The 12,140-nt window shown below is 46.1% G+C and overlaps 1 protein-coding gene across 2 annotated transcripts in view; it reads right to left on the reverse strand.

Annotated features, from left to right (window-relative positions):
* RIPOR1 (RHO family interacting cell polarization regulator 1) overlaps window positions 1–12,140 on the reverse strand; it is a 103,752-nt gene that overhangs the window by 81,632 nt on the left and 9,980 nt on the right. The window contains exon 1 of one of the 2 annotated variants that reach the window (XM_081202392.1): window positions 4,165–4,271. The exons of the other annotated variant lie outside the window; for it this stretch is intronic. The gene's annotated coding sequence lies outside the window, so the exon portion shown is untranslated. Of the gene's footprint in view, window positions 1–4,164; window positions 4,272–12,140 lie in introns of those variants that run through there. 2 annotated transcript variants of the gene reach the window in all.

Below are 12,140 nucleotides of genomic sequence, written 5' to 3' on the forward strand. Positions count from 1 at the left end.
TATTATTCTTACCCTGTAAGAAGTTACGGGGTTTATTCAGGAAGGTCACTGGGGGCTTATTTGTGTTTGGTAGCATCTGCATTATTTGCAAATAATGCAGTTGAGCATGCTATTTAAGCACTCCAACAGTAACAACCCACTACATTTGCATCATATCTCTAGGAAGACAACCAGCACCCCAAGATGCTTACGGAGTCCAAACTAAGCTCTTTGTCTCACCTTTTTCAGTCTGACAAAAGTCACTTCCAGACAACCTGTTTATTGAGCATTCAAATGCTTTGTTTGCATGAAGTTAGTGGGGCTATTTACTGAACATTCATTCCTAGTTGACTGTGGCGTTGTTACCCCAGACTTTCCAGGTTATATTCCTCTCCTTACTGTGAAAAATTCAGACTCCTCCCCCCCCCAAAGTGGGCTTGTTATGCAACAGCACCTAATCCACTTTCATTGTGCAACCTGAATTTGTTGGGAAGCAGTTGTATCCCACTTGCAAAATGAAAATAGTGACAGTGCTTGCAAACTGAAGTAATCTCTCCACACAGACACTTGGGTTACATCATCCTTAGCTAGGGTGCAGGGAGAGGGATATTTTCTTTTGCCAAAAGAACCCTCCAACTATTTCCTAGTCATTATGGGCCAGCTATTCAGAGCAATCAGCCAATTACCCTAACAAAAGGAAGACACTTAGCATCTCTGCTGGGATAGTTAAGCTAGCCCCCAGGTCTTCTATCCAACCCAGAGAGTTGCCTGTACTGTACAAGATAAACCCTTCTAGCTCATATGCCCAAATAAACAGGCTATAAGACTTGAGAGATGCAGGGTTAACTTCCCAGTCGGGAAGCTGACCTTGGCCCAATTTCTTTTAGCCTACCTCACAGGGTAGGGGGGTGCAGAAGCGAAGAACCATATGTGCAGCCCTGAGGTCTTTGGAGGAAAGGCGCAATCAAAATGTAATAAACATATAAGATTTCCCATGATCTATAGGTGTTGTTCAGGACTAGAGGCCACATCTTGATAAAATAATTTAACAAATTTTAATGTGGGTTGTTAAACCTGAGATTAGACTAACTTTAATGCTGTTTATGGAATATTACCACTCCCCTCCTTTCTCCTCATGTTCTTTCTCTCTTTTCCTTTCTTGCTTTTATCTTTGCTCTTCCTTTTTATTTGTTGTTGTTGTTATTGCTTTTTGTGCATTAGAAAATGGAAATAAAAACAATTTCAAAAAATACCCCAGATTAGACTGAGGAAGAGGTAGGAGCAGTTGCACCATTCTGAAGCGTTTGCATAAGGACCACAGCATCCACTTCTGGGAGTGCCTTTGCCAATCTCAAAGATAATGGCCACTTCCTCTCAAGAAAAGAGAAGTGAATTGTGGTATATGGCTTCTCTGTTCACAATCCTCCTTGGTAGGAAATGAATACTGATTTGAACGTGCATGGACAATAAAAAGGTATAATTTCTCATAAATCATTATCACATTTTCCCCTTGAATTAGAACCATGTAACAATTGCCCTTCACTACATTATACTCCCTGAAAGTGTGAAAAAGTTAAATTAGATGTGTGGATCAGTATCTTTTGGTGGGGAGAGGGGCTGACAAACCATTCCCCTTTCCACCAACACAAAACTCCCCCCCCCCCCCCGCCATTCAACAGCTTTTCTTCTCATGGAAAAAAGATGTAAGAACCATGCATCTTTTCCCCAAATGAGTGTGGGTGGAGGCAATTTTGAGCAGAAAATTGCAGGAAGCTAGAGCTGCCCCTCCCACAAGCCGCTTCCCTCCATATGTAGGAAGAAAAAGACAGTATCCCCATATTTCCAAAGGGGGGGGAAGCAGGCCAGGGGAGGGATCAATTCCAAGTGGCAGGAGAAGCAAGAATTAAGCCCTCTCCACTTTGAGGGGGGGCACGCTTTGCCTCTCAGTTGCATCCAAGGCTGTTTTTCAAAAGATGGTCAGAAGAATGTTCTAGTTTGGTTCAAAGCAAGTTTCTTCAAGTTATCTCTCCAAGTTTTCCCTTCCAAAGGTAACCTCTGAAACGGGCTCCCCATTTAACTGTCACTGTTTCTGTTTCTTAAATAAGGTTCTCAATTATACATTAAAGAACGATCAGAGGCAAAGTCCACCTTTAGGCTCTATTTGGCAGCTCCTACCTGATCTCTCTTGCTTGCAACATCCCAACACCAGCAGAGACTCAGCCTTGGTATCAAAGTTACTCCCTGAGCTTCCAGGCCTGGGAGGGCAAGTGGCAGAGAGCAGAAAGCTTTCATCTGAAAATTACACCCTGCTAACCTCCTCGGGAGAATGTTCAGGCTGTGAAACCCACACTGCAAATTACACAAATAATGCAACAAGCTGAGAAGCGGGCAGGCGGCAGGCAAATCACAGCCAACTGGCAACCAGACAGCGCACTGGGGAACTGGAAATTTAATCAAGCATTTGCAGAGAATGGCTACTCAGCCATGAAATGGAAAACGAAGATTACCTGGTATTACCAACGTGGCTACTGCCCACAGCAGAGCAACCAGAAGAAACAATGCAAGGGGGAAAATAGTTCCAAGTTCCAGCCATTTGCAAGTCCTTTAAGCCTGTGCATCTCTCTTCTCCCAGAACTGCATGGAAACCCAGTCATTAGCCATCCTCAGCCACAACCCCAGATCATCAAATCCTGTCACTTTCTTTTGCAACCACTGCTCCCAAGCTTTCTCTGAACATTTTGCCACTACCGCAGTCTCCTGCCACCTTCTTCCACTTCTCAGCATAGCTGGAAGAGGAAATGCATGAATGTACACTATATGCTCCACAACAGCATCAATCTGAATTGGAGGGTTTTCAGTGCAATCCTAACCATGGTCTGCTCAGAAGTAAATCCTGTTGAATTCAGTAGGGCTTACAACTCCCAAGTAAAAGGGATTAGGATTGCAGCCATCCTAGGGCTTAGCTCAGCAACACATGATGCAAACAAAAACATGCAGCACCTGATCATAGGCAGAGTGCTGCTCACAGTGGTTCAACAGTAACATACATGTATAGATATAAACACACACTGAGATTGTCTTTCCTTGTGGAAACAAGAACTGCCTCCATTGAACTTCAGAGGCAAAAAGTTTTTCTAACTCACAGGTGCTAGAGGGGCAGGGAAGCAATGGCTGCCACTGCAGCTACAAAACACATCCTACTCAGCACTCAAATGAGTGTCCAAAATCCTGATCTGGAAACTGTACCATGCTCTCCTCCCACTACCATCACATGCTCTGAAAGATTCCAGGAAAGGGAATACTGGGAGTAGGAGGAAGAGAGAGGTTCCCATATTATAGTACTGTATTCCACTAATACTAAGCAAAATAAAAATAAGCCATTAAAGAAATTAAACAAGGTTGTGAGTGTCCAGGACATCCATTCTCGGAAATTCAAGATTAAGAGCTCGCTGAACCATTGCCATTCCCAAGTTAGGAAGTGACTGGCTCAAGCTGCCTATAACATTCTTACTCATCAAGGGGGTCTGATGAAAAAGAGGGTTCAGAGCTGGAAGAGTCTGGGATGGACTTCGGGAATATTAGCCTCAGGCCTTTTATAGTCTCACAAAGGGGAACATTTTACAGGCACTATGCAGAGCTTCTCATCCTCCAAAATGTGGCAAACCAGTACTTCTGCCTTTATGGGGCCCCTCGTGCTCATTCCGCTGAACAGTGACCCCAAAGTCCCATGCTGATGGCACCTTGGGCCCTGGAAAGATTCCCCCGTTTGTTTTCCTCCCATGGGGAGCCCAGAAAGTGAGTTGGGAGACAGATCTCAAAGCATACACAGCAGGCACACCATCCCGAAGTATCTCCGAGTCTAGAGGAAGAAGAGGTAGAGAGAGCTCCAGCCTTTCTCCATGTAGGGACAACTTATCAAGAAAGGGGGGAAAGGTTCAGGGGTGGAGGAGCTTATATTTTCCCCAGCAAAGGACGACGGAGCGTCCCCAACCCCACACCCTCTCAAGCCATGTAGGAAAAGAGCGAGGAGGAGGAGGAGGAGGAGGCAGGGACCCCGTCTCGCCCACTTTTCCTCAGGGTGCCCCGTGCGCCCAAGACTGTCTCAAAAAGCCAACCTTTAGCAGAAAGGGAGGGGGGACAAGCCGTTCGCCGCCAGCGCGCCCTCCCCCAGCGCCTCGCACTTACATGGCTGCTAGTTGAGTCCCCGTCGTATCCGGACGCCGCTCCGCAGCTTGCCTGGCCAGCCACCCACCCGAGGCGCACGGCAACAAGACGGGGAGGAGCCGGCGCGGGCCGAAGCGTCGGGCCGAGCGCGGGGAGGCGGGGCGCAGCGTCTCCCACCGGGAAAGCGGGAGGCACAAGAGGAGGAGGAGAAAGAGAGAGAACTTCGCTTGGAGGGCGGCGTTTCCCTCGCTATAACTCCGAGCGGGGAACTCGGCCGCGCCGGAGCCACCCGACCCGCACTTCCCCTTACAGTCATCAATCATCCTTCCAGACGTTACGCCTGTAGGGGGCGGGGATGTGCCTGTTGGGGTTAACGCTTCCAAAAGTTGTGTCGAGCGTTTTAGCGGGGGGGGGGGGCAGCGGAAGTGAACATTTTCCTCCCCCCACCCACCCCCGTGTAAGCATACCGTCTGCACAAGGGTTATCATATAAGTGCTTTCACGGCAGTACTTGCCACTAGAATATGAAAAGCTCATTTCTTCTCCTTTGCTAGAATTCTGTCCTCTTCCTGCTCACGTCAACAACATTCACACGTGCACACAGACTTACGCTTTTAGAGCTAACGCGTCAAAGCATCCATTTGTTTGGTATCCTAAGAAAAAGAGCTGATGGAGCCACCGCGGTGACGTCTCCTTCTGTTGAGACCCCTTTCCATTAGACAGCATGAATGCCTCCTCCTTACAGGTGTCATATTTTAATTGTAAGTTCACCGGTTGATCTGTTTTGTATTGTTTTTCTTGCGCATACGTATTGTTGACTGTGAGTAGCTTTGAGGGCCACTGCAGAAATGCTGCCATAAAAGCTTCGGCTCAAGAGCGTTAGAAGGGACCAGTGAGGCCACATACTCCATCCCTGCTCAGTGCAGGAGCTGCAATGCAAGATGCAACTACAACACCCAGTAGGCCACCCAGCCTCTGCTTAAATGCCACCAGCGTAGCAGAGCCCACCACTTCTTGTACTGTACTGCCAGGCAGCTCATACTCTTAAGTTTCTCCCTCATGTTTAGCTGAAATCTGCTTCCCTGCAATTTCTACCCATTAGTTTTAGCCCTGATTTCTGGAGTGACATCCTCAACAGCTTTTCCAATATATTTGAGAACCGATATGTTATTACAGTATGTAGTTATTGATGGACAATATATTTTTAAGCATAGCGATCATACGAATGCTCAAGCCCAGGGGTCGGCAACCTAAGGTGGCCTACAGGGGGCATTTAACCAGCCCACGAGCCGCTCCCGAACCGAGCCGCCTGCTTGGCGAGTCCCTGCGTGCTGCGCTAAAACCACTCGCTTCCGCAGTGCTGAAAATAGTGTCTGCACATGCGCAGACGCCAGTGGCGTAGCGTGGGGGGTGCAGGGCGGCCGGCCGCACCGGGCGCAACATCTGGGGGTTAGGGTTAGGGGGCGCAAATCCACGGGTTAGGGGGCGCAAATTACTTGTCTTGCCCTGGGTGCTGACAACCCACGCTACGCCACTGGCAGACGCTGAAAATCATGGGCGTGCGCACGCAATCCGGCCCATGGAGTGATCTCCGCTGGAGTGAACCGGCCCAGACGAGGTAAACCTTGCTGTCCCCTGCTCAAGCCACTTCATATGGAAAAACCTGCAACATGCAATATGTCAGAAACGTTGACAACCGAGGCCAGGACTGAGATTTGGCCCATCCTCTAACTCTCTTCATTTAATTCAGGCACAGGAGACCCCCTTACAGCTGGCAAAAAAATTAATGTTCACATCCGGAATGTAATTGCCTTGCAATCCCTGTACCCTGCCAAGCCTGGAAAGTTGTGGCACCTTTGAGGGCCAGAGCTTTACACAGGCTCCTGCTTGTCATGGGTTTTCCCCTATGAGGATAAATACACACCTCTCTCATCCTTGCTACATGTTTCTATTTACAGAACAAGTCTCCAAGGGCTTGGCTTTGTTGTTCTTGCAGCTCTTTGCTGCTGCAGTTTCCATGCTTCCACCCGCCTCCAACCAGCAGGTCTCCCACACATCGAGGAGGGGAGGAGGAGCTGCTCCCATTGGACGACAGCCCAGTAGGAGCTTGGCTTGATTAGCTGGTTATGGTGTCAGTATTTCATTCTGATTGACGGCAGATGTCCAACATTTGAGCCAAGCTGCAAAGCACGTTGCTACAGCGCTGGAGCACAAAGAGAGACATTGTGAGCATCTTGAGTTGATAATTCCTATGAAACTCATGCCCCGGCTATATAGATCAAGAATATGGTCTTACTTTGAGGTGGGCTGAGAACCCAAGAAAGGCCACCCTGGTCTACACCCACATGTGCTTTCCCATATTAACTCATTGCAAGTCACAGCAAACAAAGAAGATGACCCCTCAAAGGGCAGCTGAGAGCGGTGGAAAGGGGGATAAACAATAAAACTGCCAATATCAAAATGCCATTATATAAATCTATGGTGGGACCATGCTTTGAATGCCTCCACAGTCGGAGGCAGTATGCTTCTGAATACCAGTTGCCAGGAATCACATGTGCAGAGGAACACGGGTATTAATTGTGGACTTCCAATAGGCACTGCAAGAACAAGATGCCGGATTTCCCGGACCTTTGGCTTAATCCAGCAGGGCCATGACAATTTTTGTCCCAGGCTTTTTAGACCTGTCTACCTATGTACTATCTGAAACAAAAGAGGCGCATTGGTTGACAGATGTGATTTTGTTTTTGCCCCACTGTTAAGTGCATTAGGAACTGTACTTCTGATCTAATTCTTTTTTTAAAAAGTCATCTAAACTGGTGGCAATCGTCACGTTTTGCGGTAGTAAATAAGCAAGCATGCAAGTACAGTGGTTGAAAGGAATGGCTGCTAATCATGACACCCGTACATTTCTACAGTATCAGACACAGTACGACTCTTGGCACCAGTCACTGTGATCCAGCAGAAGAGGGCACTTCTACTCACATTCTTGTGTTTGGGAACTGATTGCTGGACTTTAGTCTGATCTAGCAGGACTCTTACTTTCTTAACACAGTAAGTAAGTAAGTAAGTAAGTAGTTGCTAGCCTCTTATTGTGCTTAGTTTTGTTTTCATGCAGGCTGTAGGCTAGCTGGCTGTTACTCCTCTGGGAAAGCAGACATTCCTTCAGCAGGGAGGACTCTTACTGCCCACACTGTCAAACACATGCTGCTCTTGTTGTGTCCTCTTTGTGTCCTCCAGCTCCTTTATAATCCCCATTCCTGCAATAGGATGAGTCATGTTAGCTTTCTTGCTCTCTGTGGTCATTTTAATGCTCAGTAGGCATCCAGGAGACAGGAGATTTATACATCTATTAAATAAGCTTCCAAGGAGGAAAAATATAAAACTCACTGCAAAATGCTACATTATTTTATCATTTCTCATAATTATTGTGTAATTCATGATACTCTGTTACAAGCCTATCAGGGCCGATTCTTCTCGCTCTCAGTGTTTCCATCAACATAGTTTACATACCAATTTAACTTAAATACAACACATGGTCACATTGCATTCTGTTCAGTTAGAATACAAGATAGATAGATGACTATACAGTACATATAATGCAAATATTACGCTGCCTAGAGTCTAACTGTGTATTTGAAATTAGTAGGACTGATTCATTCCTGGGGGTGGGAATGTTTAGGACTGGGCTGTAACATTCATCAGTTCCCAGACATAACCAAGATCTTGCAAGACCACCTGTGTTTGTTGATAAAATTTCAGCAAAAGGCAAACATGGTAGATGTCTTAAGAGATTAACTCATATTCTTTCCAACTTATCTACAAGTGAGGTCAATGCCGTTCCAGAACATTTCCCTTCAGGTTTACCCAGATTGTTCTTTGGAGTGGAGAGACTAGGTTTCTTGAGTGCACTTTCTTTAGAGGATCTCTCTGAAATCTACAGAATCTAAGATGCTGACAAAGATGCATGACCTAGCTGTATCCTGTGTTAAGGTGTGGGCCGCATACAGACCATATATTTAAAGCACATTTCCCCCAAAGCATCATGGGAACTGTAGTTTACCACTCACAACACCCTTAAACCACAGTTCCCAGGATGCTTTGGAGAAACTAATGTGTTAAAGCATGTACAGTGGTACCTCGGGTTACATACGCTTCAGGTTACATATGCTTCAGGTTACAGACTCCGCTAACCCAGAAATAGTGCTTCAGGTTAAGAACTTTGCTTCAGGATGAGAACACAAATTGTGCTCCAGCGGCGTGGCAGCAGCAGGAGGCCCCATTAGCTAAAGTGGTGCTTCAGGTTAAGAACAGTTCCAGGTTAAGTACAGACCTCCGGAACGAATTAAGTACCCGAGGTATCACTGTATTGTTTGCATGCAGCTTTGGTTGCAAGAAGAAGAATCAAGTTTCACTCAGCCTTAAATTGGTGGCTTGAACTTCCTTGGTAAAGCAGGAAACATACTTTGCACATCAGAGATAATTTCCTTTGCTACTATACTTTGCCACATTGCACTGAAGACAATACCAACAATTATGGTAGGATTACTACAATGTAGTCTTCATTCATCTGAGTTTCTCAAGTTTCCTGTCATCTCAAGCTCTGTCCTGTTACTGCTGGACCACATTCCTAGGTTCTGCCTAAGCATCAGATTTCTGTCTTTTTAAAGAGTTGACCGGCCCATGGCATCCCAGGGCTCTACCTCATGACACCACTAAATGCTATCCCATGCGTCAGGTAGAATGGCTACTTATCCATAAAAACTGAAAAAAAGACAAAAGACTGCCCAGATTTACATGTGCTGGTTTACATGTATAATTGCAAATTTAGAAATAATTACTAAAATAAATACATCTCACCATAGGAAGGAAGACTGGCCATCTGTCATGGATGCTTTAGCTGAGATGGCTGCATTGCAGGGGGCTGGACTAGATGACCCTTGGGTCTCTTCCAACTCTATGATTCTATAATTCTATTATTCTACCAATCAGAAGATGTGTATGTCTGCTTAGTGTGCTGTCTATGTGTTGTTAATGGGCCCTTGTTGTCCAGGATTTTATTTGCACTGGACTTGGACTAAACAGCCCTTCAAACTGAGGACTGTTCTCTGTGAAGTTGGAACACATGGCTACCTAAACCTCGGGCTTTAGAATGGCAGAGACCTGTCAGACCTTAACATTGCATTGTGGACATGAGAACTTCACTGCAGTTACTGTAGTCACAGATCCAACCAGCAGCTCCTCCAGATCTACAGAGTGTTTCTAATAGTGCTAAGATTCAGAAGAAGTAGAGAGAAACATGCTCATTTCAGTGAATGAGGGGTTCAGGAGGTTGCCTGTATTGCATGTGTTGGCTAGGTCATTCCTCCAGGAATGTCTCTTCTTTGAACTCCGTTATAAGCACTTGGCAGCTGAGGCATTGGGATTGCAGCTGTTCCCTAGGGCAGAGAGCTTCAGAAGGAGCAAGGACACTGTGCAGAGAAATGTTCCATCAATAAACAAGACTCTGCCAGGAAGTCATGCTAGAACAACACAAGACCAATTTATCTAGAAAGAAGACGGCGCATCACTGAACATTCAGAGACACACTCACAGGCCTATCTCCTCAGCCCCTTAGCTGGCCATAGTTGCTCTCTCTCACCATCTCCCCGCCAGGAGTGACATAAACAGCCGGGCCCACCGGCTCTGCCAGCAGTTGATTGGCCAGCGAGTGTATCACTTTGTGTATTCAGAAGTACAGCCTTGTGCTTCGGGTGTGGTGTGTGTCAGTGGTGCCATCAGGGCAGGACTTTGGGGCGGAAGTCCAGGGCTCCACTCAACAAAACTAAAACTTGCAAAAACACAAAGTATGCAAGCTAACGTGGTTTGGTCCAAGTACTGCTGAAATGCTGGCAGGGAGGAGGCAGAAACACAGGCCTGCTTTGGCTCACATCACCTGGAGCACTTCAGAGCCCAGCTGGGATGAACTAACTACGTGTGGAATGCGTTATATGCTAGGCCAAGCAGCTTCCAGGAGACAAAACCCAACACATTTTGGTGCCCAGCAGCTTTTGGCATGAGCAATATCGTAGAAGAGAAAACATATGAGATTTATGAAAGCTGGATAACAGCTGGACAGATGGGCAGCTTCCTGTAATAGAAGGAAGCACAGCCAAGAGGAATGAGACTGAGCAACTGGGACAGGAATTGAGGTGATGGGCAAAAACTAGAATGGGAAATTATGCAATACTAAAAAAGAATCACCAAAAGAAGAGTGCAGAAGAGGACAGAGATTTGCATAATAGGTACATTTGCTAATTCATATGTATAGATGCAAATTTAGTAATAGTTACTATAATTTAAATAGAAATAAAATACATAATCACCATGGTGGGGAAGACTTTGACCAGGTGATCTGTGTCTGCCCATATTGCTGTCCAAGTGCTAACTATGGGTAACTTCAAGGCCACCCTGTTCCCTCTTTCTAGGGTTCTTATATTTCAACTGGACTTGGACTGAAGAGCAAGCTTTTGAATTCTCCAGAACTCTTCAACTAGGTGGGGAGAGGAAAATCGGCTAATATTGGAACCATGGAGTCTGTGACTAATAGCAGACTCCATGGGTGGTATTTAAAGTTACTGATACTTAGAGTAGACCTACTGAACTCAGTAGATTGAAGTAACTTGTCAATTTATTTCCCTAGGTCTCTCTATCACCTCATGGCTCCCACATCAGGCAGTTTCATTCCTTACCCCCATCCAATCTTTGGATTGTTTAGCAAAAACCCCAAAATATCTGCAGAATTCTTTCAACACCTGCAGACTATTTTTGTAATGTTTTGATTGGTATGTGGATTTTGGAATGAAAATAAATGACTGCCATCACCACATTTTGTTTGTTGAGCTTTAATTGCACAAACCTAAATTTCTGGTATGCACATGAATCGCTCCTGCAAAATATAGTGACAGTCTGGAGGCACCCAAAAACAGCTGAGTGAGTAAAAGCAGCCGCCCTTTCCTGAGGAAGCCACCACCAGGCTGGTCTGTGCGGTGTTATTGCAGCTGCTGCCACCTGGTGCTCAATAACAGTACCACTCAAGATGAAATAGATTTCACAAAACCAACTACAGTGGTACCTCGGGTTAAGTACTTAATTCGTTCCGGAGGTCCGTTCTTAACCTGAAACTGTTCTTAACCTGAAGCACCATTTTAGCTAATGGGGCCTCCTGCTGCTGTTGCGCCGCCGGAGCCCGATTTCTGTTCTTATCCTGAAGCAAAGTTCTTAATCTGAAGCACGATTTCTGGGTTAGCGGAGTCTGTTACCTGAAGCGTATGTAACCTGAAGCGTATGTAACCCAAGGTACCACTGTAAGGCAGAAAAAATGGTTTGGGCTGATTTTCCTCTGGGTTTGATCTCACTTGCTTCCCTCACAGAATGCAATTGTTAATTTACACCTGTCAGTTCAAGCCACTTTGCACTTGTCTCAGGTATCTTTATTACATTAGTCATAGTCCTTCAGTGGAAAAGCAACCACATGAACCCACACAATAATACAAGACAAATCACAAACCAAATAAAACAAGGTTATACCTTTTTCACATTTCTGCTCCCAAAGAGATAGTCATGTTAGTCTGTTGCAGCCAAAAGAACAAAGAGTTCTTGCTGTGGCACCTTAAAGGCAAAGGCAATTAATTTTTACTCAAGAGTATACAGTTAATAAGGGGACGCGGGTGGTGCTGTGGGTAAATCCTCAGCGCCTAGGGCTTGCTGATCACATGGTCGGTGGTTCGAATCCCCGCGGCGGGGTGCGCTCCCGTCGTTCGGTCCCAGCTCCTGCCCACCTAGCAGTTCGAAAGCACCCCTAAAGTGCAAGTAGATAAATAGGTACCGCTTTCTAGCGGGAAGGTAAACGGCGTTTCCGTGTGCTGCGCTGGTGCGGCTCGCCAGAGCAGCTTCGTCACGCTGGCCACGTGACCTGGAAGTGTCTCCGGACAGCGCTGGCCCCGGCCTCTTAAGTGAGAT

Source organism: Podarcis bocagei, assembly GCF_964188305.1.
Source record: "Podarcis bocagei genome assembly, chromosome: 7".
NCBI lineage: Eukaryota > Metazoa > Chordata > Lepidosauria > Squamata > Lacertidae > Podarcis > Podarcis bocagei.